The sequence below is a fragment of the Lissotriton helveticus genome, chromosome 4_1 (assembly GCF_964261635.1).
Source record: "Lissotriton helveticus chromosome 4_1, aLisHel1.1, whole genome shotgun sequence".
NCBI classification, from domain to species: Eukaryota; Metazoa; Chordata; class Amphibia; order Caudata; family Salamandridae; genus Lissotriton; species Lissotriton helveticus.
The window spans coordinates 2116703280-2116709279 of NC_136063.1; the positions used below are offsets into that span (position 1 = coordinate 2116703280).

The 6000-nt window shown below is 39.5% G+C and overlaps 1 protein-coding gene across 1 annotated transcript in view; it reads right to left on the minus strand.

Moving 5' to 3' along the window:
• Positions 1 to 2753, minus strand: part of CAPN6 (calpain 6) — a 551200-nt gene extending 548447 nt beyond the window's left edge. Inside the window, exon 1 of the mRNA XM_078688803.1 lies at positions 2711 to 2753. The gene's annotated coding sequence lies outside the window, so the exon portion shown is untranslated. The remainder of the gene's footprint in view (positions 1 to 2710) is intronic.
• Positions 2754 to 6000: the final 3247 nt, after the last annotated feature.

Sequence of the window (6000 nt, forward strand, 5' to 3'; positions counted from 1 at the left end):
ACCTGTTGCTTGACAGGACCAAATCTGCTTCCCCCCTTGACCCCCTACCTCTGCAAAAACTGAAAGAGTGTAGAAATAGCCTTCTTCCTCCTATGCTTGAGGTAATGAACAAGGCTATTACTCAGGGTTCTTTTCCTTCTGTGTGGAAGAAGGCGATTGTGAAACCGCTCCTTAAGAAGCCGTCCCTTGATCCGGCCTTGCTTAAAAATTTCAGACCGATCTCCCTCCTCCCTGCCCCCGCTAAGATGCTTGAGGCACATCTGAATTTCCATCTTTCCTCTTTCCTTGAGTCATCTGAATACCTTGACAGCACGCAACATGGTTTTAGAAAGCACCATAGCACTGAGTCCGCTCTCACTTATGTGGTCAATAACATTCGACGCAAAGTGGACTCGGGCCAAACCACGGTTCTGGTTCTGCTGGACCTCACGGCCGCATTTGACACCCTTTCCCCGGCCATTCTTACATCGCTGCTCGGGGAAGTTGGTGTCAAGGGACCGGCCTTGAGTCTCCTCAATTCCTTTCTGTTGGAAAGGGAGCAGAGAGTGTTGCTCGGGAACGACCTCTCCCCTGTCAAGTCATTGCAGTGTGGGGTGCCACAAGGGTCGGCCTTAAGTCCGACCCTATTTAACATCTGTGTGGCTCCCCTGGCAAGACTAGTAAGATCGCAGGGGATGGAGGTGGTGTCCTATGCAGATGACACCCAGATTATGGTTTCACTGGCTCACTCCTCTGTCAGGACCTCTGCCGCCGGTTTCAGGGTATGCATGCAGTATGTGGCAGACTGGATGACTATAAATTCCCTGAAACTGAACGGCGAAAAGACGGAGGTGTTGATCTTTGGGAAGGACCAAGACGCTTGGTCAAGTGAGTGGTGGCCATCTTCTCTTGGCATCTGCCCCACCCCTTCCCAATCTGCCAGAAACCTGGGTGTCATTTTCGATACCTCGCTCTCTTTCTCCCTGCAAGCCAACAGGACCGTGGCTACCTGCTGGGGTGTGATCAGGATACTCAATAAGATCCGCGGGTATCTCTCCCCCCAGGCACGTAAACAGGTTGCAGTTGCCCTGGTAGGATTGAGGTTAGATTACTGTAATTCTCTATATATGGAAGCCAATAAAAGCCTCCTCCATCGACTGCAGGTTGTGCAGAATGCTGCACCCCGATTTGTCCTGGCTCTTCCTAAAACCTCTTCTGCTACGGCAGCCAGGAAAGAACTCCACTGGCTTCCTGTCCAGCACCGAATTTGCCTCCTCCATCGACTGCAGGTTGTGCAGAATGCTGCAGCCCGATTTGTCCTGGCTCTTCCTAAAACCTCTTCTGCTACGGCAGCCAGGAAAGAACTCCACTGGCTTCCTGTCCAGCACCGAATTTGTTTTAAAGTTCTGTGTCTGGCCTACAGTGCGGTGACAGGAGGCTCCTCTAGTGCTATTAGCTCTCTCCTTATGCGCTATGTTCCTGCAAGAGGCCTTCGTTCTGCGGGACTCTGCCAACTTGTTGTTCCGCGTTTCAAGCTAGCCAGATGGGGAGCCAGAGCCTCAGCTCTGGATTTCGATTCCTATCGAAATAAAAACCCTTCCTACAATTGAGTCATTTAAAAAGGCTCTTAAAACTTGCCTTTTTAATAGGGCCTATCAATGATAGAATGCTGTAGAGTGTACTGTAGGGGGGCTTAGCTGCCTTATTGGATTTAGGCGCCTTGACGCCCACTGTGGCTAAGTTGCGCAAGATAAGATCCGTTTCATTCATTCATTCATTCAGCTGCTGTTTTGATTGTTTTTGAACATCTACTGAACTGCGATGGAACATAGGAACAGCTGATTGGATGTACCTCTAGAAAGTGCTTTTTAGTGTCTGTTGCTTTCATTTGGTATTTTAGGTCATGTCACCAATTGGACTTCCAAAAGTAAGGAAGGTAAACAGATCATGTAACCCAACAAAAGTCATCCAGCATTCAACTTTCTCGTTGCCATGTATGAGGTTAATTTTACGCTGAGTTACTGAAATAATAAAGTGTACGAGTGTGGCTCGTCCTGCACTATTGCAGTTGCGAGATTCAATGAAGATACTTCTTGTTAGCTTTCTTTCAACACGTGTTTTCGATTAAAGCGAAAAAAAGTCGTCATCGTTTATGCATTTTTCTGGAAGTGTGTTTGTGTTCTTTCTGCGTGCTTGTTCTCTGCAGAAAACAAGGAACATATATTTAATTCTCTGGAAGTCTGTGAGGCCAATGGAAGCCTTGAACAGAGACAGCTGAAAAAAAGTATATTAAGTCCTAACTTTGTAATCGGAATTTAACAGCATAGGTAGCTTCGTCAATAACATCTAGTTGCATTATCATAATAACGCCCAGTTTAAGCCTATGCTAAAAGGTGGTCCCTGCTGCAGCACTTGTACCACCTACAGTCACTCATTCATTCATTCATTCTAGCCTCTCAATAGCCTCCGCATGGTAAAACAACAGTTGGCACAGCACGTGTTGCTGGTGCAGTCAGGGGGCATGCAATGCTGCACTGTCTCTACTCAAGGGGTGGGTTACAGTAAGCACTTACATAGGTGTGCAGTTAATACAAGCGCATGCTGATCAGAGGACGCACCGTGTGCATTCAGACACATTCAATTAAGCACGGTGTTGAACTTCAGAGCTCTTTATTACACAAGACAGCAGTCAGCACACACACACACACACACATATGTTTGCTGCTCTTACCTGCAGTGCTGAGTGCAGGGCCTGGACAGCTCACCGCGGCTGCCAAAACACAAACTTCAAATCAATTCAGCAAACACATGGCTCGCTTTTTAACCTGAGAACTATCCGGACCGAACCAAATGCCTCTCGCCAGAGGGGAGTTTCAGAGTCTGCTCTGGAATCGTTCATTCGCTGGCAGGGTCCTGTAACGTGCAGGGGCACTGTCTGCTTCTGAGCAGCTGGGCTGGTGCAAGCAGTTCCTGCGGGATTTGGCGTACAATGGATGATTATTTGTGGGTGAAATGTGATTAAGTTTCACCACTGACTGTGTGCGGTAGAAAGAGGCTCAAGGTCCTAACATGTCTCGCATTCTTTTCTGATAAATCAGAGAAACTAATGCTGCCTAATAAATAAATACGCCCTTTGTGGAACTGCGCTATAATATTTTATGAGCGGTGACAGCACGCATGCCTCTAGAGTTTGGTTAACAAGACCTCTATCCAGCGAAATATATTTGAACATTGTCATTACTGCAGGAATATATTTATGCTCAGCTAAATCGCACTTTCAGCAACTTTGTAATTTTCTCAATGTACTTGAATTTCCATTTAATTCCATTTACTTACGCGCGGATGCACGTCTGTACGTATTTTATGCGGTTTTTATGCGGCATTGCTTGGTCTACCTCTTCTGAAGCGCCATAAAGGGGCCTTGCAAAATGGAAAAAACAAGCATTGAAAAGGGTAACAGGTCTGACTTTTTTTTTATTATAAGCCATAGTGGCCCTTCATGGATTGCCATGCTAGTGTGCGGATGGATGAGCAAGTGAATGAGAGATTGAATTCACGATTGAAAGAATGGTAAAACGTGAGGGTGCATTGATGAATGACTCATTGATTTCATGGATGTGTGAGTCTCTAAGTGCATGGATGACTGGGTTAGTGAGTGCATGGGTAAGCGGATTAGTGAGTGCATGAAGTGATGGGTCTATGAATGGATGAGTGCATGGATTGAGAAATAGGTGAGTAAGTGCGTAAGTGATTAATCAGTTAATGTGCTAAGTCAGCACCCTATTAATCTATCCACTAAATCCTTCTCACTTTCTTCTACCCACCAACACAAACACGCACCAACTCATGAATCAAAGAAGACAACCTTGGCTTTGCCCAGGCTTTTTAAACTTTTGTAGAGGTATTAATATTAGAGCATATAGGGTATGCTTGGACTTTGGATACTGGCTGAGGGCCATTGCAAACATTTCTTTAGCTTTTTTGTCTATTTATTTGTTGTGAATTTTGCATTTAAAATAAGTTTCCCTTCCATTCTCAGAATTTTACACAGAGTTAAGTCCCTGAGTTATTCATATGAAGTGATGTCTTCTAGGTGTGGGGGGTGGGGGAGGACAGATTTCACAGGGTGCAGAGTCCAAATATCGAGTTTTTAATATCGAATGGACAAAATATCGAGTCAGAAATATCGAGAAGTAAGTAATATCGAGGTAAGTAATATCGATGTAATTTATATCGATTTTTTTTTTAAATATCGAAGTAAAAAATATCGAGTTCTTAATAACGAAAGTTTAAAATATCGTATTGTTTGTGAGATAAAAAATATCGAAAAATAAAATATCGAGTGTTAGAATATCGAAAGACATACTATAGAATGTTAGAATATCGATGTATTCAATATAGACTGTTAATAATATCGAAAAATTTTGATTTTTGTTAAAAAAATTATTTTTATTTTTTAAGTAAATAGAAATTAAATTATAATGAAATTTGTGATGTTTTAATTTAATTTTATATTTTTTTTAAAAAAGCATATTAAATTTTAGGAGCGGAATGTGGGTTTATAGGGGAATAGGGTGGGGAGTGTTTTAAAATATATATATAGATATATATATATATATATCAATTTTAAATTGTAATAAATTATTCTAAATTTAATACATTTTTTAAATGTATTTAGAAAATGTATTATACATTTTAGGAGTGGGATGTGGGTTTATAGGGGAATAGCGTGCGGAGTGTTTTAAAATATATATATATATAAATAAAATTTAAACATTTTGTAAATTTGTTAAAAAAAATTATAAAATATTTAGAAAATGTATATTACATTTTAGGAGTGGGATGTTGGTTTTTAGGGGAATAGGGTGAGGAGTGTTTTAAGGATTTAATCAGTTCATGTGCTAAGTCAGCACCCTATTAATCTATCCACTAAATCCTTCTCACATTCTTCTACCCACCAACACAAACACGCACCAACTCATGAATCAAAGAAGACAACCTTGGCTTTGCCCATGCCTTTTTAACTTTTGTAGAGGTTTTAATATTAGAGCATATAGGGTATGTTTGGATTTTGGATACTGGCTGAGGGCCACTGCAAACATTTCTTTTGCTTTTTTGCCTATTTATTTGTTGTGAATTTTGCATTTAAAATAGGTTTCCCTTCCATTCTCAGAATTTTACACTGAGTTAAGTCCCTGAGTTATTCATATGAAGTGATGTCTTCTAGGTGTGGGGGGAGGGGGAGGACAGATTTCACAGGGTGCAGAGTCTAAATATCGAGTTTTTAATATCGAATGGACAGAATATCGAGTCAGAAATATCAAGAAGTAAGTAATATCGAGGTAAGTAATATCGATGTAATTTATATCTATTTTTTTTAATATCGAAGTAAAAAATATCGAGTTCTTAATATCGAATGTTTAAAATATTGTATTGTTTGTGAGGTAAAAATATCGAAAAATAAAATATCGAGTGTTAGAATATCGAAAGACATTTAAAAAAAAAAGTATATTAAATTTTAGGAGCGGGATGTGGGTTTATAGGGGAATAGGGTGGGGAGTGTTTTAAAATATATATATATAAATTTTAAATTGTAATAAAATATTCTAAATTTAATAAATGTTTTAAATATATTTAGAAAATGTATTATACATTTTAGGAGCGGGATGTGGGTTTACAGGGGAATAGGGTGGGGAGTGTTTTAAAATATATATATAAAAATAAAATTTAAACATTTTGTAAATTTGTTAAAATAAATTAAAGATATTTCGAAAATGTATATTACATTTTAGGAGTGGGATGTTGGTTTTTAGGGGAATAGGGTGAGGAGTGTTTTAAGGATTTAAAATTTGAAGTAAAAATGTTAAATTCATTTATAAAATATTTTAAAATTTTGAAATTTTTTATTAAAAATGGTATAATAATTTTGTACAGTGGGATGTGAGTTTTTATGGGAATGGGGTGTGTTTATTTGAAAATAATTAAAAATATTTTTAAATTTTTCATTACATTTTCAAAATT